This window comes from Triticum urartu, chromosome 4 (assembly GCF_003073215.2).
Source record: "Triticum urartu cultivar G1812 chromosome 4, Tu2.1, whole genome shotgun sequence".
Lineage (NCBI taxonomy): Eukaryota > Viridiplantae > Streptophyta > Magnoliopsida > Poales > Poaceae > Triticum > Triticum urartu.
This window is the reverse complement of record NC_053025.1, coordinates 502,353,778-502,375,666: the sequence shown is the minus strand read 5'-3', so window position 1 is coordinate 502,375,666 and position 21,889 is coordinate 502,353,778.

The window sequence follows — 21,889 nt, the reverse complement described above, 5'->3', positions numbered from 1 at the left end:
CAGACTACCCATGCAGAGTTATATTGGTACAAAAAGCATACCCCTCTTTTTGTACACCGACATGAGCCCCCGGGCCTGGGCCACACGTAAGCGCAATCGCGTCATTGGGCTAGGCCCAAAAATGGTGCGCAGGCAGGCGGGGCGGTTTTTACCACGGTAAGTCTCTTCGCGCGCTATGCTTCCCATGCTTCCTGCGTGTGGCGCGGCATGGGGAGGCGTGTGTGACATGGGCGGCATGCGTGGGGCTGAGCTCCGCATGCTTGCGTCACATCGTAGTAAAGGGGGCGGTTCGCGCCTTCCCCATAAATGGAGGGAGGCGTGGAGGCGCGGCCCATTTACTGAACAGGGCCTAGGCGTGGTCTTCAAGGCGTCCACTCCCCACGATCACGGGGTGGGGAGAGGTCGCCTGCCACGTGGCTCTAACGCGCTTGGGGTGGTGAATGGTGGAGGCGGGAAACCAGGCCGCCGCGGGCTGGGGCGGCGGGTCGGTCCCAGTTCCCTGCGCCTTCCGCGTCTTGATTGGCTGAGCGGAGCGGCCGAGCCCCCACCCCGTTCCTTTATAAAGAGCGGGAGGGGGGTGGCATCCCGCATTCCTTCATCTCCTCCTTCCTTCAGCTTCTGCTCCCCCCGTCCATCCGTCATGGAGAGAGGGAATCCTGGTCCTTCAACGGTGGCGTCTAGGATCGCCACTCGACAACGCGTCCCTCCTTCTCCTGCACCCGTGGTGGCAGAGCCAGCCGCGAGGGGAAGGGGGAGGGGGCAAGGCCGTGGGCGAGGCCGAGGCGCTCGGGGAAGAGGAGGACGGGGCGGCGTGCCAGCCTCGCCTCCGCCAGCAGTTCCTCCCCCCGTGGAGGGCCACATTGGGGATGACCCTTGCGAGTTCTTCGTCAGGCTACGCCGGCCACCTCGCCGTCGCCTTTGTCTCCCGACTCCATTCGCGCGGGAGATGGAGCTAGATCCGCCGGAGTCGTTGTGGCTACACGTGAGGGGCTGCGTGATCAGTGGCACGCGGGCCCGCGTCGATTTCCCCGCCCCTCACGTGATGTATCTCTGTCGGGGATGGAAGACATTTTCCCATATCCACCGCTTGACGGCAGGGCTCACTCTCCATTTTAAGCTGATGGAGGGTGGCCTTCTCTCTGTCAAGGTCTTTGGGTGCTTCGGGACCCGCGCAAGATGCTGCGTGGAGAGCTCTTCTGATAGTGAAGACTCCTCCTCGGGCGGGAGTGACGAGGAGGACAGCGGCAGCGATGATGAGGGTAGTAGGTGGCAGGATGACGGGTCCGATTAGGTGTCGGGTGCCGCTCCGTGTGGCACCGACGACCCCATCATCCGCGTCGCCGGCTCCCTGAACTTCCCGGGGTCGTCTCCATGGGCGGCTGGCGCTGGGAGGCTGCAGAAGAGGAAGAGGGCGGGCGGCAAGGCCGTCAAATCGGAGTACGCGGGCACCGATGCCTTCGACGCGTGCTGACGTCCTGCCGCCTCGTCTTCGAGCTCTGCTTCCGGTGCCGCCATCACCATCCAGCCTTCGGATGGCCACCGAGATGTTTTCTTGGTGTCTTATGCCGCCCGTAGCTCGCCTAGGCGCCCCTTTTGCCCTTTTCGCCTCCTTGACCTGCCTCCTGAGGAGAGGGACAAGAAAGGGATTACGGGCATCTTACCTCTTTTTAGTTTGTAAGCCTTCGGGCCTTAGCTGAATTTAAAACTTATAATCCCATTATTCATGTTTTTCATTCCCTATAGATTGTACCTGAGTGGAATGTTTTTAATGAAAAAGGGATGCTTGCCGGGTCATTTGTTTGTGGGTAGAACCCATGACAAGGAGTAAATCCTTGATATCTTTAAGATAAACATTTCCTTGCCCGGCAACATGCCTTGCCGTCTCCCCACTTCGCTCAACCTTTCTCACACCTTTGGCGGAGGCAGGGATGAGGTGGGTTCAGGCTCCTTGTTTCATCCTCTCGCTGCCGTGACTACGACCAAACCTAGCCCCTGGAACGAGCCCTAGGGCCTAGAGTTAGGGGAGCATGGTAGTTTATAAAAAAAACAAGGTTTCACATACCTCAGTCCATAAGGGAATGCATGATAAGGGATGAAGAACTTATATGAAGCTATAGCCCCCGGCAACTCTGGTTTGCCGTGGGTGAATCTTTGCTCTTGCAGCCCCCGGCAATACTGGCTTGCCGGGCTCTAGATGCTGGTCTGTCCCTCTTCTCTTTTTCGTCCTCAAGTGATCCGGCATGGATACCTGTGAGTCCTGCGAACCAAAGAAGATGAAAGAACGGCAAAGAGACGCACACTCGACCTCTAAGCTAGGGGTTAGTCGCCGCTAAGCACTATCAACCCTAACCAAGGACGAGACTCGACCTAGCATGCATGCTATAACTTAGGGCGCCAGCGCTTCATTTATTTATGCTCAGGGTCTGCGCCTGGCTTTGTACAAAGGGTTACATGCATCATCCGCAATTCTTGTACAAAAGGTGGCTTGCCGGGGGGCCCGGCAAGCCGCGCCTCATGGGTAAAACTTGCGAAGATGCTCAATGTTCCAGGAGTTACTCAACGGAACGGCATCTTCAGTCTCCAGGCGGACTGCGCCAGGCTTGGTGACTCGTATTACCCGATAATGGCCTGCCCACTTTGGCGTCAACTTGTTGGAATTCTTGGCCGATTGAGCGCGCCGAAGGAGAAGGTCGCCTTCCTCAAGGCTTCGGGCATGAACCTTGCGGCTATGGTAGCGGCGCAAGGCTTGCTGGTAGCGTGCTGGTTTCACAGCCGCCCGAAGACGATCTTCCTCAAGGTGCATTGCGTCATCTTGCCGCAGTTGCTCTTGCTCAAGCTCATCATAAGCGAGCACTCGAGGTGACCCGTATATGAGTTTAGTGGGGAGAACTGCTTTTGCCCCGTATACCAGGGCAAAAGGTGTCTGGCCGGTGGCTCGAATTGGCGTCGTCCTGATCGACCAAAGAGCCATCGACAACTCATCAATCCAGCGCCTTCCACTGTTGTGCATCCTGTCAAAGGTCTTGGTCCTTAAGCCTCGCAGTACTTCAGCGTTTGCCCTCTCAGCTTGACCATTGCTTTGTGGGTGAGGAATGGATGCGAAACAGACTTTGCTGCCGAGGTCTTGGATATATTGCATGAAGGTGCGGCGTCTGAACTGTGTGCCGTTGTCGGTGATGACCCTATTGGGTACACCAAAACGGCACATTAGTCCCTTGAAGGACTTGACGGCTGACTGAGCTGTGACTTTCCTCACTGCCTCCACCTGCGGCCACTTTGTGAACTTGTCGATTGCAACGTACAAGTACTCAAAGCCCCCGACAGCGCGGGGGAAAGGGCCCAGTATGTTGAGCCCCCAGACTGAGAAGGGCCAAGAGAGAGGAATGGTTTGAAGGGCTTGAGCCGGCTGATGAAGCTTCTTTGAATGGAACTGACACGCTTCACACCTGGTGACTAGTGTCGTCGCATCCTGGAGGGTGGTGGGCCAGAAGAAGCCTTGCCGAAATGCCTTGCCGGCAAGGGCCCTTGACCCGACATGGGACCCACATATGCCTCCGTGTATCTCCGCCAACAGCTCCAGTCCTTCCTCCCGAGGGATACACTTCAATTTCACACCGTTCGGCCTCTTTCTGTACAGGACGTCATCGACGAACTGGTACATGGTAGAGCGACGGGCTATCTTTTCCGCTTCTTCCCGTCTTCAAGAAGTTCACCTGTTTGGAGGAATCGGACGGTATGTTGTGCCCACGCTGGAGCCTGGGGCTCGACGGCGAGGACTAAAAGCTTTTCCTCCGCTATAGGAGCGGCTATCTCGACGGCAAGAGCTTGACGCTCCGCCAGAGCTAGCCGTCCCGTGGCGGGCTTAGTGTCCCTGGCAACATCCTTGCCGGTGGCTCTAGGGAGCTCGGCGGGAAAGTACTTGCCGGGTCCTGATTTCCTCCTCTTGTTCTGCTCTATTGATGGTCAACGGATGGCCGAGTTAGCTAGAGCACAAAGGTACCTGGTTCTACAGGTAGCTTGAGGGTAGTGCATTTTGACAAGTAATCGGTGATATCATTCTCCGCTCGGGGAACGTATTCAGCCTGTATACCGTCGAAACGCTCTTCCAGCTTTCTCACTTCATCGACGTAGGCCTTCATCAACGGGCTCCGGTAGTCCTTGTTGACTTGCTTGACGACGAGCTGCGAGTCACCCCTGACGATGAGCTTCTTGATTCTGAGGTCTGCCGCGATCCTAAGACCGGCAAGTAGCCCTTCGTACTGTGTCGTATTGTTTGTTGACACCTCCCTGGGGAAGTGCATCTGGATCACGTACTTGAGGTGCTCTCCGGTGGGTGCGACAAGCAGTACGCCAGCCCCGGCGCCATGTAAGGAGAAAGCTCCATCAAAGTACATGATCCAACTGCAACTTGCCTCCTTGCCGGGGAGAGCGGTCTCTTGGGCTTCTTCGTCAGGCGTTGCGGTCCATTCTGCAATGAACTCCACCGGGATTCGGCTCTGAATCGTTGAAGTACTTTCAAACTTGAGGCCAAAGTTGGACAGCTCCAGTGCCCATTCCACAATTCTTCCCATTGCATCTGGATTGTGCAATATCCGTTGCAGAGGGAGGCGAGTGACAACAGTGATCTCGTGTGCCTGGAAGTGGTGACGCAGCTTCCTCGAGGCCATAAGAAGGCCGAAGAGCAGTTTCTGCACGCCGGAGTACCTTGATCTAGCTCCCTGCAGGAGGGAACTAACAAAGTAGACCGGGTGCTGCATCATTTTCTTCTTCGGCGGCACTTCAACTGGTTGTGTCGTCTCTGCATTGGTGGTCTTGGGCTCTGTCGCTGCCATTACCTCGTCGTCAACCTCTCTCTGTGCCACTAGTGTGGCGCTGACCACCTGGTTCGTTGCCGCCAGGTACAGCAGCAACGGCTCCTGTGGCCTAGGCGCAACTAGTATTGGCGCGGAGGAGAGGTACTTCTTCAAATCTTGCGATGCTGCTTCGGCTTCTGGCGTCCACTCCATCGGGCCCGCCTTTTTCAGGATCTTGAAAAAGGGAAGGGCGCACTCGGCGGACTTGGAAATGAATCTGCCCATGGCAGCGACGCAACCAGCAAGCCGACGCACATCCTTGATTCGCTTGGGTGCTTCAATCTGCTCTATAGCTTTGATCTTGTCCGGATTGGCCTCTATCCCACGTTGTGATACAAAGAACCCGAGAAGCTTGCCGGACAGGACGCCAAAGACGCACTTCTCAGGGTTCATCTTGAGATTGATCTTGCGCAGGTTTGCAAATGTTTCTTGCAAATCCGGTATGAGGGTTGCCCTGTCCTTAGATTTGACCACTATGTCATCCATATAAGCCTCCATATTTCTATGGAGCTGGGGTTCAAAACCAATCTGGACCACCCTTGCAAACGTCGAACCAGCACTCTTCAGCCCGAAAGGCATCCGCATGAAACAATACGTACCACATGGGGTGATGAATGCTGTTTTCTCTTCGTCTTCTCTTGGCATGAAGATCTGGTGGTAGCCGGAGTAGGCATCGAGGAATGACAACAGATCACACCCAGCTGTGGAGTCAACAATCTGGTCGATGCACGGCAGCGGGAAGGGGTCCTTAGGACAAGCCTTATTGATATCTGTGTAATCAATACACAGCCTCCACTTCCCATTAGCCTTGCGCACTATGACCGGATTGGCCAACCACGTTGGATGGAGCACTCCTCTTACCAAACCCGCTGCTTCTAGTTTCCGGATCTCCTCTGTGATGAACTCTTGTCGTTCCAAAGCTTGCTTTCTGACCTTCTGCTTGACGGGCCGCGCATGAGGACAGACAGCAAGGTGGTGCTCAATCACCTCCCTGGGAACGCCGGGGATGTCGGAAGCTTGCCATGCAGACACGTCGACATTCGCCTGTAGGAAGGTGACGAGCGCGTCTTCCTATTTGTCGTCAAGGGTGGAGCTTATGGTGAAAGCCCCTCCCGTGTCGTCCTCATTGACGGAAACCTTCTTGGTTCCCGGCGGTATGGCCCTGGGCTTCTTGTTTCTGCCAGTGGAGTTCTCTGGCACGTCCTCGACGGGAGCGCTACAATCCGAAGAGGCGCGCTTGCCGGAGTGGGTGTCCGCGGTCTCACCGGTCTTCTTCTTCTTCTTCCCTCCCGGGGTCCCAGCGGCAGGAGCAAGTGCCCTAGTGGCAGCAGCTTCTGCAACTGCTTGCTAGTATAGTTGGTCAGCGCAAATCAGCGCATCTTTCTTATCGGAGGGGATGGTGATGATCGTCACAGGTCCTCGCATCTTCAGGGTGTTGTAGGCGTAGTGTGACGCCGCCATGAACTTGGCCAGCACTGGGCGACAAAGGATCCCGTTGTAGGGCAAGGGGATCTTGGCAACATCGAACACGATCCTCTCTGTCCTGTAGTTCAGATCGCTTCCAAAAGTCACGGGCAGCATGACCTTTCCCTTAGGTTGGCTTCTTCCTGGGTTGACCCCCTGAAACGTGCCCGTCTCCTCGAGGTCTCCATCAGGAATCTGTAGTTTCTCGATCACGGCAGGCGAGATCAAGTTCAGACCGGCCCCGCCATCGACTAGCATCTTTGTCACCTTGAGGTTGCGTATTGTTGGTGAAACCAACAATGGCAAGCACCCGACCACAGTAGTGCGATCAGGGTGATCCTCAGTGTCAAAAATGATAGGTGTGCTGGACCACTTCAGCGGCATTTGGGCATCAAACGACTGCTCTGCCGCTGTAATCTCTCGCGCCCACTATTTAAGCTGGCGGTGAGAAGTATGCAGCGAGGCGCCGCCGTCGATGCACATGGCCTCTGTAGCTTTCTGAAACTCTTGGTCGCCGGATTCATCGTCCTCTTCATGATCGTCGTCTTCTGGCTTTTTGTCACTGCCCCGGGCGGGCCTCTCCTGTTGTTTATCCTTGCCGCGACAGCCCGCCTGGCCGTCACGCTTCTTGCCGGACGCCTCAGCACCGTCTTGGCCCTTCTCCTTGTCCCGCCTCTCATATTCAGCACTCTGCTTCTCAGCGAGGAGCTCAACCTGTCGGAAGTCTTGGAGAGCATGGCCTTTGGTGCGATGGACCTTGCAGTATCGCTTGTTGGAGTTCCCTGGCTTCTCGGCAACCGCCAAGGCTCGGCATGCGACACATCCGGCAATTTCCTTGCCGGGGTCATCTTCCTTGGTTTTCTTGGTGGAGCCAGTATCACCAGATCCCTCGACGGCAAGCACGGCTTTACCTTTGCGCTTCCTGTTGCGGCGCCGGCTCTTCTTCGCCGGGGCGGTAGTATCTTCATCTGAGGAGTCAGTTTCCGCGCCGGCGTCTTCGCCGGGGTACTTCCTTCCCTCTTCAGCCCGGGCACATCTGTCAGCAAGAACGTAGAGTTCTGCTACATCTTTCACCTTGTTCATTGCCAGCTCTTCGCGCATCTCGCGGTTACGCACGTTCTGATGGAATGCGCTGATGATGGCGGCAGGGTGAACATCAGGGATATTGTACTGTATCCGGCTGAACCTCTGTATATACTTACGGAGACTCTCGCCTCCCTTCTAGGGAATGACGTGCAGGTCGCTCGCTTGGCCATGGGCTTGGTGGCCTCCAGTAAAGGCGCCCAAAAACTCATGGCACAAATCCGACAAGGAGGAAATAGAGTCTACCAGCAAGTGCATCAACCATGACATGGCATTGGGTTTAAGAGCCAATGGAAAGTAATTCGCAAGCACCTTATCGTCGCGGGCCCCGGCAGCTTGCATCGCAATGGTGTAGATGCTGAGGAACTCGGATGGGTGGGTCTTGGCGCTGTACTTTTCGCCCATGTCAAGTTTGAAGGTGCGGTGAGTGGGCCACTGGAACTGCCGCAGCTCACGGGTAAAAGCCGGACAGCCTACCTCGTAAGGTAGCCCTCCAGGGCTCTCCGGTGCCGGGTGGTTCACAACAGGCCCTGCTCGCTTGTCTGACTGGTGGCGCGCTCCGTGCCGGCGCTCGATAGTGGTTCGAGCGTCTTCATGTTCTCATTCCCGAAGGACTTGGCACTGGTCACAGTGGGTCCGCGGGTCTGACGATGCTATGGAGATTTCGTTGCCCACAACGTCGCGCCGGGCTGGCGTCCGTGGTACCTGGCGAGGAGGAGGCGAGTGCACCGTGGTCGTGGCGCCGCCGGCTTTCCTGCCACTGGTGCGTGGGACTCCGTCGGAGCATCGACCCGGGGGCTCCACCGGACTCGGTTCGTCTTTGTTGGACACCACAACAAGGCTTCGGATAGTGGCTCTCCATTCGTCGAGTTTCCCCGTAGTGCGAGGAAAATTGAGGAGCAACTGCGCGCGTGCCAGGGCTTCTGCTGGCGTCCATGGCAGCAAAACATGCACGGATCGCGATGCGCTTCGAGTTCTGACCATGTCAGAAGGAGCTCTATCACGACCCCGTGGTCGCATGCCATCTTCACCAGCGCCTCGGCGAGCGGGCAGGTCTTCTACCTCCCGGGAGTGGCGCTCGGGGCTCTTCCCGCGGCGACTCCCGGGGTCTTCGGCGTGATTGTGCCGTTCGTCGCGCGCCGCTTGAGAGGAGCGCGCCGTCGGCGTCGGCGTGGGAGTCTTGGAGGCCCTTGCATCGCCTTCGGGCGGGGCGGTAGCGATCTTGGAAGGCCCCGCGCCACCTGCGGAGGGCCTGGCTCCGTCTTTGGATTTGGCGGCGTGCGGCCCGTTACCAGGCGCATGAACATCGCCGCCTCCCAAACTCCGGCTGCTGGGACGGTGTTGGTGTTCACGAACGGCGCCCCGGGTCCTTTCTGCGACCGGTCCGCTGCTCGCCCGCGTCGGGATGGGATGTCCGGCTCCCGACGGGCCAACTGCCACCGTCGTCTTCTTCTTGGGCGCCATGACAATGAAGAAGCATCGAACTAACTGCTAAAGCCGATTCTCACAACTGTGCCCTCTACGTGGCGCGCCAAAGGTGTCAGTGGGAACGACACCTATGGGATCACAAGAATCCCTACTACGGTTGCGGGGCGCGGGGTCGTGAGAAGAGCGGATCAAACAGATAGCACACGGTTCGTTTATCCAGGTTCGGGCCACGGGGATGCGTAAAACCCTACTTCTGCTTTGGTGGATTGTATATCTATGTTCTTGAGCTAGCTATGGGGCGTGAGGAGCTCCAAAAAGCCGAATCCTCCTCCTGGTCGCCTTGGGCCTCCTTTTATAGGAAAGGGGTTGCCACAGTAGTACCAGGAGGTGGAAAGGGAAACAGTGATGCGAGGTTATCCCTCGCATTACATGACAAGGCGCAATTAATGCGTCTTGCCCAGGTGTCCTTGCTTTATCGGGGACGGGGGAGAGCCCTGTCTCGTCCGTCGCCGCTCCCTTTCGCGTTGACACGCTCCCTGGCCAGCGGCGCCCACAGTGCCATGTAGGCAGGCAGGCAGCTGAGGTGGCGCAGTGGTGGGTCTCCACGAAGATCTGCATGCCGCCACGCAGGTGCCTGCCCAGCTGGTTGGGTCGGCAGCTGCATGCGAAAGGCGGTGCAGGATTGACTGGCGTGGGCCTGATGGTGGCCCAATGGGTGTTCTTGGCAAGGGCCTTGCCGGGGCCCCGACATGGTTTGCCGTGGAGCCTGCTGTCATCCCCGGCAAGGCTCTTGGCGGGGGCCTTGTGGTCCTCTTTTCCTGGGATCCCGCCAAGGATCATCATCTTCTAAAGGGTGTATCTGATCTCGAATGTCTTCACAAAGATTGGCATGCCACCACGGGGATGTCTCCCAAATCCTTGCCCCATGGGGGCAGTCGACTCAAGGGTGACTCACTCCGTAGGTGTGGGGCAAGCTGCCACGGCAAGGGTCTTGCCGGGTTTACTAAAACCGCCTCCCGGCAAGGATCTTGCCGGGGGGGTCTGCTTCGTCCCCTTTGCTCTTTGTGGTCTTTGTCTTGGCGTCGTTCTGCTTCTCCTGAGCTTTGGCCTTACCTTGGCTCACCTCCCTTGCGTTGCTCAGTGTGGTGGTGCCCGTGGCTCAGACTGCCCGTGCACAGTTATAGGGGTACAAAAAGCGTACCCCTCTTTTTGTACACCGACAATGCATCAATGAGTTTTGAAGAGCAAATCTTATTCCTTTTTCTTGTGGGTTTGACTTGACAAGGCAAAAATCAAGAAAGAGGAAGGAAAAGAGTAAGGAAGGCGATGATGGTGGTCCTCTGCAGCAACGTAAATGGAGCATCTGTACCGATTCTCCTTGTACTGATAGTGCATTACAAGGTCCAAGTCTCCGCTCCCCTACTCCACCATCCAAGGTGCTTGCTCTAACTTGGCAGTGTCATATCTGGTTGCATGTTGCATATGGTGTCTAGCTCGTATTGCTCCTAATTAGTGCAAACTGCACCTGCTTAGCTTACACATGATACATGTGAATATGACATGCTTTCCTGTTTTTGGTACATACTATATCTTATGATAAGTCACCTTTAAGTCACCACTATGATATTGGTTGTGTCTTGCATATGATTTCTAGCATGTACTGCTTCTAATTTGTTGAAATGCCATATAGTTTGAACTTGGGAGAGTGATATTTGTTGCATCTTTCATATGGTGTCTAGCTTGCAGTGCTTCTAATTTGTTGAAATGCCTTCTGCTTAGTTACCACATCATAGGTGTGAATATGTCACACCATCCTGTTTTTCATACATATTCCATCCTCGCATCATGTGTTTGCCTTTCATCCGAGTAGTGTTCGTCAGTATCATGCATGAATGAGTTCTGAAGAGCGAATTTTATTCCTTTTTCTTATCGGTTTGACTTCACAATGTAAAATCATTACAGCTGAAGGAAATTAGCCCGACAGTGGATGATGGTGGTCCTTCGGAGCAACTCAAACAGGGGGTCTCTACAGATTCTACTCCGCCATCCTCCCAACAAGATTCGCAAGACAACACAAGGCTGGACAGTCAACGTAGCTATGTAGATGATGAGCACATCTCCCCTACTCCAGCATCACAGGTGCTTGCTCTAACTTGACACTATTATATGTGGTAGCATGTTGCGTATGATGTCTAGCTTGTATTGCTTCTAACTTGAATTGCATCTGCTTACTTTACACATAATGCATGTGAATATGACACGTGTTCCTGTTTCTAGAACATACGTGTACATGATGAGCACATCTCCCCTACTCCATCATAGGTGCTTGCTCTTACTTGGCACTATTATATGTGGTTCCATGTTGCGTATGATGTCTAGCTTGTATTGCTTCTAACTTTGTTGAATTGCATCTGCTTACTTTACACATAATGCCTGTGAATATGACATGTGTTCCTGTTTCTACATCAGACTACTGTTCTTGCATATCCCGCATCAGTCACTTACACATAATGCCTGTGAATACGTGGTTGCATTTTCCGTATGATGTCTAGTTTGTATTGCTTATTATTATGTTGAATTGCATCTGCGTAGCTTACAACTTATACCTTCAACGATCACTTACCCGTAAGACACATTTACCTTGGGACTGTGATGTAGGTTGCATCTTGCATTGTCTTCTAGCTTGTCCTGCTTCTAATTTCTTGAAATGGCACTTACGACGAGACACTTTTTACCTGATAGAGTGATATTGGTTGCATGTTTATCTGGTGCCTAGCTTTCATTTCTTCTAATTTTGTTGAAATGCCATCCGCTTACTGTTTTTTCATACATATTCCATCCTCCTATCGTACGTGTGAATATGAAATGCTGTCTTTTTTGTATATATTCCATCCTCCTATCCTGTGCTTGCCTTACATCAAAGTAGTGTTCGTCTGTATCATGCATCAATCGGTTATGCAGAGCTAATTTTATTCATCTTCTTGTTGTTTTGACTTCATAAGGCAATATCAGAAAATAGGAAGGAAAATAGTAAGTTACGGGATGTTGGTGGTCCTCCGCACCGACGCAAACAGAGACTCTCTAGATTTGCGACTGCTACTGCTAATGAAGTAGAAGTCCCAAGTCTACATGATGAGTTCATCTCCCGTACTCCACCATCGCAGGTTCTTTCTGTAAGTTGATAGTGTGATAATTGGTTTCATGTTGCATATGTTGTCTAGCCTGTATTTCTTCTATTTTGATTAAATTGCACCTACTGAGTTTATACGTTATACATGTGCATATGAGATGGCTTTCTGTGTCTAGAATACACTTCATCTATCTATCATACCATGTTCTTACATCAAAGTACTGCTATTGTGTATCCCGCATCAGTCGCTCATGATTGGACGCTTTTAACATGGCAGTTTGATAGTGGTTGCATCTTGCATTGATTTCTATGTTGTACTGCTTCTAATTTTTTGAATTGCCACTTATGAAAAGACACTTTTAACTTGCCAGAGTAATATTGGTTGCATCTTTCATATGGTGTCTAGCTTGCATTACTTCTATTTTCTTGAAAATCCTTCTGCTTAGTTTGCACATCGTAGCTGTGAATATGTCATGCCATCCTGTTTTTCTTACATATTCCATCCTCATACGGTTGTCTTACATCAAAGTATTGCTTGTCTGTATCATGCATCAATGAGTTCTGAAGAGTGATTTTATTCTTTTGTGTTGTGGGTACAGCTTGACATGGCAAAGTCAACAAAAGAGCGAGGAAAATAATATAGTAGGTACAAGTTGATGAGGTCCAAGTTGGATCCGAAAGATGAGGAAAATAATATAGTAGGTACAAGTTGACATTCTTTTTTCAATAGATGAGGTCCAAGTTGGATCCGAAAGATGATGCAAATAGAGAAGCATGCACTCATCTTTTTCAGTCTGCTTTGTGACAGTATCGGTACCACCTTAGAAAATCTCACTTTGAAGGCAAGGCTAACAACGAAATCGGCCAAACATCTCAAGTGGAATATATTACAGATGAAGACTGGACAACCCTCGTTAAACACTGGTCTGATCCCAAGTATCAGGTAGGCTATATGTATTTGATCAGACCACATATTGAACTTGTATTTATGTATGTGCCTTACAAGTGTATCTTCTTATAGGCTAACTGTTTGAAGAACAAAACCAGCCGTTCTAAAGTGAAATTCCAACAGACCACATGATCTCGTAGCTATATTGCACACTATGAGGCTCTTGTAAATGGCTTCTACTTCCTTCTTTTTTGTGCCATATTATCGTATCTATATTGACTTGTTCCAAATACAGAGGAAATCCCGTGCGGACCAAAAAGAACCTGAACTGAATGCAGTGCAAATCTTCAAGGATTGCCACACCAGCAAGATGAAGGGCATGAGCACACCAGTTCAAGCCGCTGTTGTAAGTCCTTACTCCTCCTGCCTTGAACTGATTGGTACTGTGATGTGTTCATTTAACTACTTGGTTTGCAACCAATGTCAGTTACTCTGTTCACTTTTATTCATAGTTGTCTTAACGTATCATTTCACCTTACATGGTTTAAAAGAGATGAAGGATATTCTTTTGGTCTTGATCTGTAATCTAGTTGTTATGTTCACGTGCGCACACAATGATAAAATGGCTTGTTTGTTTTATGTCTGTTTGCCCATGATATGAATGATGTCATACTATGTTCATCCTACTTTAAACCATGTCTCTTTATCCTTGGATGTCAACGAATGTGAGGAAATAGACAATACAATAGGCATGCTACATGGACATATGTTCTGAAAGTGATTTTGTTATGTAGTTGGCACTACAAAACATGCTAATGTATTACAATAGTTCACCAAAATAAGTTATGTATAAATGTTTAACCTACTTTGTTTGTTTTTGTCTCATAAGTAACTTATCTGGTACACTAATCTACAAGTTCAAACTTTCAGGAAGCTATGGAACAAATGATTGAACATCCACAACCACCTGAAGGTGACGAGGCTACTACAGGCACAATGTCACCTCTTGCCGTAGTGCGTCGGTATCTCTCCACTAACAGTGCAAAAAGCACCTTCCTGCGTAATTCTGGGTTGGTTGTCAAGGTAACCTCGTCCAAATCGCCTACTGAACAAAATCTTCCTGCTAGACAGAGTGATATATCTGTGCTCCAGACACAAGTCCAATCCCTAATGGACGTTGTTTCGGAAACAAGAATAGTGGTTGAGAAATGTCGTCAAGATATGAATGGTTTTGAAACCAGACTATCAGACATTTGCTTCGTTGTTCAAGAGCAATGGCGGAAAAAAGGTGGACATCATGCTACTCCATCAGATTCTACAGCATGAAACATTAGCACTCAGGTCAACTGATCTGTGCTTCTATACATTTGATGGTGCTTTTATCTGGAAGGACTGTAAACTTTATGCCAACATGCCTTTTGTTGTATGGTTGGAATTTATTTTGTTGTGATACAACATTTATGATGCTGCCTCAGGCTGCAGTAATTACGATGCTATTTTTGTATAGTGTAGGTTTATCTTAGTAATGTATTCGCCCGAAAGCTTCGTAGGAGCCCAACATGCCAACATTCGTCGGGCCCATTCCAATTGGGCTAAAAATGATTACGGGCCGAAATTAGCATGTAGCCCTAAAAATATCTGGGCCTAAATCAGCATAAGCTTTCATATTTTTCTGGTAGGCTTGTTGCCATAGTGGGCCTTTAACAAGCCTAAACATAATTTGGGCCCTCAGTAAAAATAGGCCGTTTACAGGTGTAAATATCTCGAGCCCATAAAATACATGGGCGTTTAATAGACCGAAAGTGAGATTGGGCCCTGATTGTGCCAAATAACCCACTGGACTGTAACAGGCCAAAATTCGGACGGGCCGTAAATGCGCCGACCTAATACACGGGCCTTTAACAGGCCGGAACTTCGGTCGGGATAGATTATCGTCATTTATATATGGGCCGTTAATGGGCCTGATATGACGTTGGGCCACATATGGCCCATGGTTTACGTCCAGCGTTAACAGGCCAAAAATGACAACAGGCCGAAAGTGGCCCAAAGCTATAGTGGGCCTCTAACAGGGCGAATGTCAGACATGGCCGAATATGACCCAAATCCTTCACGGTCGTTTATGGGCCGAAAGTTTTGATGGCCTGTAAATGGGACCAAATGAACCCGGGCCTTTAACAGGCCGGAAATACACCGGCCCGTAATTCGGCCCAATTACTTAGCGGACTGTTAATGAGCCAGAAGTGACCATGGGCCGCGTTGATGACAAGTTTAGGACAGGCCATTGACGGGCCGATTTGACAGAGAATGTTGGGCCTTTAGCTGGGCCGGTCCATTATGGTCGGCAGAATCTTGTGGGCCTTTAGCTGGGCCGTCCCATTGTGGTCCACAAAATCTTGTGGGCCTTTAGCTGGGCCGGCCCATTATGGTATGCAAAATCATGTGGGCCTTTAGCTGGGCCGGCCCATTATGGTCCGCTAAATTTTGTGGGCCTTTAGCTGGGCCGGCCCATTATGGTCCGCTAAATCTTATGGGCCTTCGGTTGGGCCGGCGCATTTAATCTTTGTGGGCCACTTTTGGGCCGGTCCACGTGTCAACATATCATAGGCCCATCTCGACCGTAGGATGAGTGACACCTGTGCCAACGCGGAGTTGACGCGTGGATCCGTCAGCCAATGAGAATTTTACATGTGGAAAATTAGCATTGGTCGTGGCTGTTAACGGGTTATCGGATCCAAAATCCGACCTGATAGCTTAACGGTGTTCCGTTACGGTGGATGCCACGTGTCGGTCACCCTTGACGAAAGCACTCCTGTGACGCGCGATTTATCATCATGGAAGTGGACACTTCTGTGATGATAATTTTGGCAATGTCATGGAACACTTCTACGACATCACAGGTATGACTATCTTGATTCAGTCATAAATTTGTCATGGATGTACATGCATGACAGAAAACGTGACCTACTGTGACAAAGACGTATCATCACGGAAGTGTATTTTTTTTGTAGTGGTAGTAGTAGTACAACTATGGTACACTTGATGGTCAAAATACTATTATTCATCCGGTCCTCACAGTGAAGTGACAAGACCCTGCGTCCGAGGTGACACCAGTCCAGGCGGCGTGTTCGGGTTACCAAAGTCAGCCTCACCTTGTGCACTGTGCAGTCACTATCACCGCCGTTGTATAGCATGCCTCGCCGTGTCTCCCTCTCCCCTAGCACCACTCCATCTCCATCTCTGTCTCGCCGGAGATCCTGATGTCACTCTTCAATATCTCACTGTGCCCCTGCATACCCTCGCTTCGCTCGCCTCCCCAGTACAACTATTCCCTCGCTAGCCGCTCCAGCACTGACAGCCTTCTCCCCCGTAAATCAAGCCCCCAAACCCCACCTTCCAAACTCCACCATGGCCGAATGCGAACCACGCAGGATTCATATGAGCCGCGATTGGAGCAATCTCCCCAGTGACGTCCTCGACCTCTGTTGTTCGTGTATGGATATGTTGAGCGCCTTGCGGCTGGCTGCATGCTCGAGGGGCATGCACATGACCATCATCGAAGCGAGGCCAAAGCTTTTCAAGACACCCTTCTTGCTGCTATCTGGTCTTGCGAGATTGGCTCACCATGATACAGAGGCGTACATGATGCCCCTCGACTTCAATCCGATCTCCATTAGCCGAAACTTCTTTTCCGGTATGTAGTAGGTCGCCGTACATCATTTCCCCCGACATCGATCCGATCACCATCGCCCAAAACTTCTTGGCAGGTATGTACTGGGTCGGCATGAACTCCCACTGGATGGCTGCCTTCAGAGAAGACGGTAAAAAGTTGGTGCTCATTTACTTCCAGACCTCCCATCAGATTATCCTTCCTCCGTTGGATTATATAGAGTTTTACCATCGCGGTCCTAGTCATCTAGATTACCAGGTTACTTGGACGGACCTTGTTTTGCGGAACATTGTAATCTTCCAAGTGCCCACACGACATGCGAATTACGTAGACTTCAAGCTAATTGCCTTGTTCGACTGCGGACTAGCCTATCTTTACGCCGGTGCCTTCTTTAGCTGGAGACAACCCAGCTCGCAGTGGATCATCTTCAAAGCTAATACACACTTGTGTGAAGCTATTCAACACAATGGCATCATCTACGCGATCGACAAAGCAGATGGCACCACGTATTGCTGGGACGACGCGTGTAAGTTGTTTCCGTCTCATGTTAATGATGCCGCCATGACACCGTTTGAACTTTTTGTGATGATTGGCATATCCCTGTTTGAGAAGAATTTGAGTAGAACTATCACAATGTATTAGCGACGCCGGAAATCAGTTATATTTGGAATGAGTTAATTCATGCGATTGTGATCATGTCATTACAGCCAATTTGTACCCCTAAATAATCAAACGGTTAGGAATATATGGATATTCTCCTTATTTTAGAGTAATCGATGTACTACTACTAAATATGAGTGTGTATCAATGGCCATGTTGGTTTCCTCATTTTCATGATGTAGAAACATGCACCACACTGTTGGTTTCATCTAACTATACATTAGGGAAGTAAGTGTGCATATGGAGAACTCTATATTTGGAAGTAGTGAAATCATGTAATGCTTACCATGTGTACATACCTATATTCGCCCTTCAGCATTCAATGGCTAGAATAATATCCTCACAAAAATTTTACCCACATAACACGAGTATATAACAATGCATGGTCTGTTAGTTACCTTGAAGAATTTGTTTGTGAGGACAGAACATGATTCCATAACATGCATGACATGGTAGTTTCCTGTGAAGAATCAATTGCGAGATTACATGAGTATAACCATGCATGGCACTTCTATATTTTCGAACCCAGTATATATTTCCCTGTATTTTCCTCCCAGTTCCAACAGGGACATATCAATGTTGTTTCTTGCATTATCCTACCCAAACTCTGAACAATGCTGATCTTACATTAACAATGCTTGTCCTTTTTGATATGATGCAGTGTCCCTACAGTTACTTCCCTTTGTAATCACACCACCTTTGCCAAAAACAGGGAAGCACAACTGGTTCCTCGCTCGATCAGACAACGACAAAAGACTGATGATCATTCAGACACATGAGTCGGAAAAGTTATATTGCAAAAACCCCACCGTATACAAGCACTGTGAAATACGTGAGTATCTGGACAGTGGCTATTACGTCTATGAGTAGGATACCAGCTTGTTGGGGCCTTCAGGATTTTTTAGTTGGAGGTGGGTAAACAGCCTTGGTTCACACTGTCTGTTTCTCAGACTTAATTATCCGATTAACCAGGAGATCACTGTTGGCAAGGAGGCAGAGAGGCTCTGTTTGCTATGGAAAACTGTGTCTACACGACGAGCCCTAGGAGTTCAGGAGCAAACTCCCCTGATTGTCAACGATATAGCCTGCAGCCAAAAGAAGGTGAGAATGACAAAGGCATCCAGATTAACTTTGATCCTTGGATGTCTCAATTACGACAGGAAGTGATGTGGTTCAAGCCTTCACGTTGATAGGTAATTGGGCTGTTGCGTCGAAAGGGTGGAGTACTGGTGTCTCCGGATCATTGGTCGCTGAAGCGGGGCTGCAAATTACGATTCTAGCTGCAGTGACCATACAATGTCCATCCAACGGCCGTACTGCTTCTTCAACCTCTGGTCTTCTTGCTCCAGCCGCCCAAAGCAGCGCCGGTCGTGCTGTGTGCTCCTGCCTCCCGTGGCCGGCTGTGATGCCGCCGAGGCCTCATCGCCCCCTACTACTCCCACCGCTGGCCAGACCATCCCTATACTCACCCACACCCCATGTTATTCTGTGGCGACGGTAGCCTCGCACCACAGGCGAACCAGTGAACCCTCGTACTCCTCTCCGCGCGGGCTTCCACTGCCGTGTGTTTCCCGGCTCCGCATCGTCCCCTTCCTACGCCTCGCCATCGTCCAACGCACTGGTGCTCTCTGCGCGACGTGGTCAACGTGGTCAAGGAACAGCTTCCATCGGACGTGGACTGTACGTGGAGAGGCTGACAGCTGGGTCCACGACGGCAGCAAGGAAGTGCCTCCTTATTACGCGGAAAATAATGATTCCTCCACCTGACAGCAGGGACCCACCAGACGGGCCACCGTATTTCGCGAAAAAACGTCTCCCCCCTGATTATTGGGACCCACCGGATGGGCCACCGTAATGCATGAAAAAAGCCCCCCCCCCCGTTGTCAGCTTGGACCCACCAGAAGTGCCTCCTTATCGCGCACAAAAAAATGAATACTCCCCCTGCTGGTTGGGACCCGCCTTAGTGGGAGGCCGACTTGTGGGCCTACTAAGTTGACGCGGATGGAGTGCTTTTTAAACTTAGTCAATATGAACGATTCTAGCTCCAGTGACCGTACGATGTCCATCGAACGGCCGTAGTGCTTCTTCAACCCCTGGTCTTCTTCCTCCAGCCGCCCAAAGCAGTGTCGGTCGTGCCGCATGCTCCTACCTCCCGTGGCCGGTTTTGCTGCCATGGAGGCCTCACCACCGCCTACTATTCCCACCGCCGGCCAGGCCCTGCGGCGACGGCAACCTCACACCGCAGCCGAACCAGTGAACCATCGTACTCCTCTCCACATGGGCTTCCACCGCCGTGTCTTCCCCGGCTCCGCATCGTCCCCTTCCTAGGCCTCACCGTCGTCCACCGCCCTGGTGCTCTCGGCGCAGTGTGGTCAACGTGGTCAAGGAATGGATTCCATCGAACGTGGACTGTACGTGGAGAGGCTGACAGCTGGGTCCACGATGCAGCAAGGAATTGCCTCCTTATTACACGTAAAATAATTATTCCTCCATCTGACAGCGGGGACCCACCGAACGGGCAACCGTATTTCATGAAAAAAAGGTTTCCCCCTGATTGCTGGGACCCACCAGCTACATCTTCGCACACAAGGAGGTGCGTCCGGGAAAAAACGATTCGCCTCCCAGACTGCTGGGACCCACCAGCTACACCTTCGCACGCAAGGAAGTGCCTGACAGTCAGGACCCACCTGGTCGAAGCGTATGTAGCGTTGTCATTCTGGTCGTGAACATGTACGTACATACTCGTCGATGTAGAGGCGTGCACGTGTCATAGTACAGGCGCGCACGTAGCATGTACACGTATGTACAACGACCAGTGTGCAAGAAAGAAAATACGGCCACATACATACGGGCAGGGTCTGGAATGCCTACTCGCGCATACGTACGGCTAGGGCTCGTGTACATGGCTGGGTCAGAACGGAGAAACTAGGTCATCGTCGTGTTCATGGGGAGCCAACCGGCTGTGTCGGAACGGAATGCGTCATCGTGTTCATCGGGAGGGCTTGGACGGAATAGCCGATGGAAACGAGGCCTGGTGTACCGCAGAACGGAGGAAACGGCCTTGTGTTCGACAGGCCACGTTCGAAATGGGATCCTGTTCATCGGGAGGGGTCCAGCGTACCACAAAACGGAGGAAACGAACCTCCTACAGTCGAAACAGGGGCCCTGTTGATCGGGAGGGGTGTGGCGTACCGCAAAACGGAGGAAACGTACTTGTGTTGGAGCTCTACGATCAAAATGGGGGTCCTGTTCATCGGGAGGGGTCTGGCGTACTGCAGAACGGGACTCCACGGGATACCGTTCATCTCCCCCGTCGACCCCCTCCGGCCTCCATGGGCTACTGTTCATCCACCGTCGACCTCCTCCAGCATCCACCTGCGACTGCTCATCCACGGTCGCTGCGTGCTGTCGCGCAACAGTGGCATGGCGGTGCTTGACGACCAGTTTGCCAGCAAAGTGCTAATGGTAACCATCAATGGCGACCGGCCTCCCGTCTCGTCGGACGACCTTGTCAAAGCTCTTGACATTGAACACGGCATCCAAATAAGTGACTTGCTCGTCGAAGTCTATCCGCCACCAGCTGATTTCTTCGTCGGGTTCCGGACAACTTTCTACTGCAGTCGTGTGTTCGAATCTTCCCGGCATTTGTTCTGCGATGGCGCGTTGGTGAGCTTTTATCAGTGGCACCCGGGATGGGGCTCGGTGCCCTCTGAGCTTGAGTTTTTAACAAAGCTTACCTTCCCCGGCATGCCTCGACGTGCTTGGAATAGCGAGTCCATGAATGAGCTTATCAATGACCTTGGAGGTGAGCTCATAAGTATGTTTGTTCCTTTAGACAGCGGGGCTCTGACGGTTATGGCATGGATGAAGAAGCCGTCCACCATACCGAAAGTGATTGGTGTTGAGATACCTGTGCAGGAACCGGGGTTCTACTATTCGTCGCCACCAAGGGCACCATGGACCATGTTAGGGATGTACCTGTATCGAGTGTTCGTGCATGTCGAAGAAGTGATCAATTCATCAATCGAAGTCCTGCCGCCGCCGCTGGTGCCAGGGTCCATCGACGACGTCCATTATAGGAGTCAACGTCATACTTTCCTCGTGTTGCTCGGAATGATGGATGGCACAGGGCCTACTCCATCGCACGGCGGAGGCCACTTCTTGTTTGGGAGAAGAGGCAGGGCTGGCTGCCTTGATGTGCTCTAATTTGAGGTAATAACTGAATCTTGTCAGATACTAGTTAAATCCAAGCTATGGGTGTGAAGCACTGATGTGCCAGTACATTTGATTGTGTCATGTTCTAATTTTGTACCTGAACTTTTTTTAGAAAGGGATGTACGTCAACTTATTGTGCTGGCGGAACTTATTGTGTTGTCTGTCTATTTTATTTGCACAACATTCAAGGGATGAACCGTTATGTACAAGTTCGTTGGTTTCAACATAGCCCTACCCATAGCGATCCACTGCTTCTATCCTAATTGTGCCGCCTGTGTGAAATTTTTGTATGCAAGTTCAGTGTGCTATGATGTTCTATATGATTGTGTCAACTATATAAGTTTTTACTGAGCATCAGCAATGCATATGGCTGAAAGATGTATTTACGAGCATCAACCGATGGGTCTCTCTCTCACATCAACACACACGCACACACGCACACATGCACAAGTGGGACCCGTTGAATTATTTCTTTGCTCGTGGCATCTTTTAATTAGGTT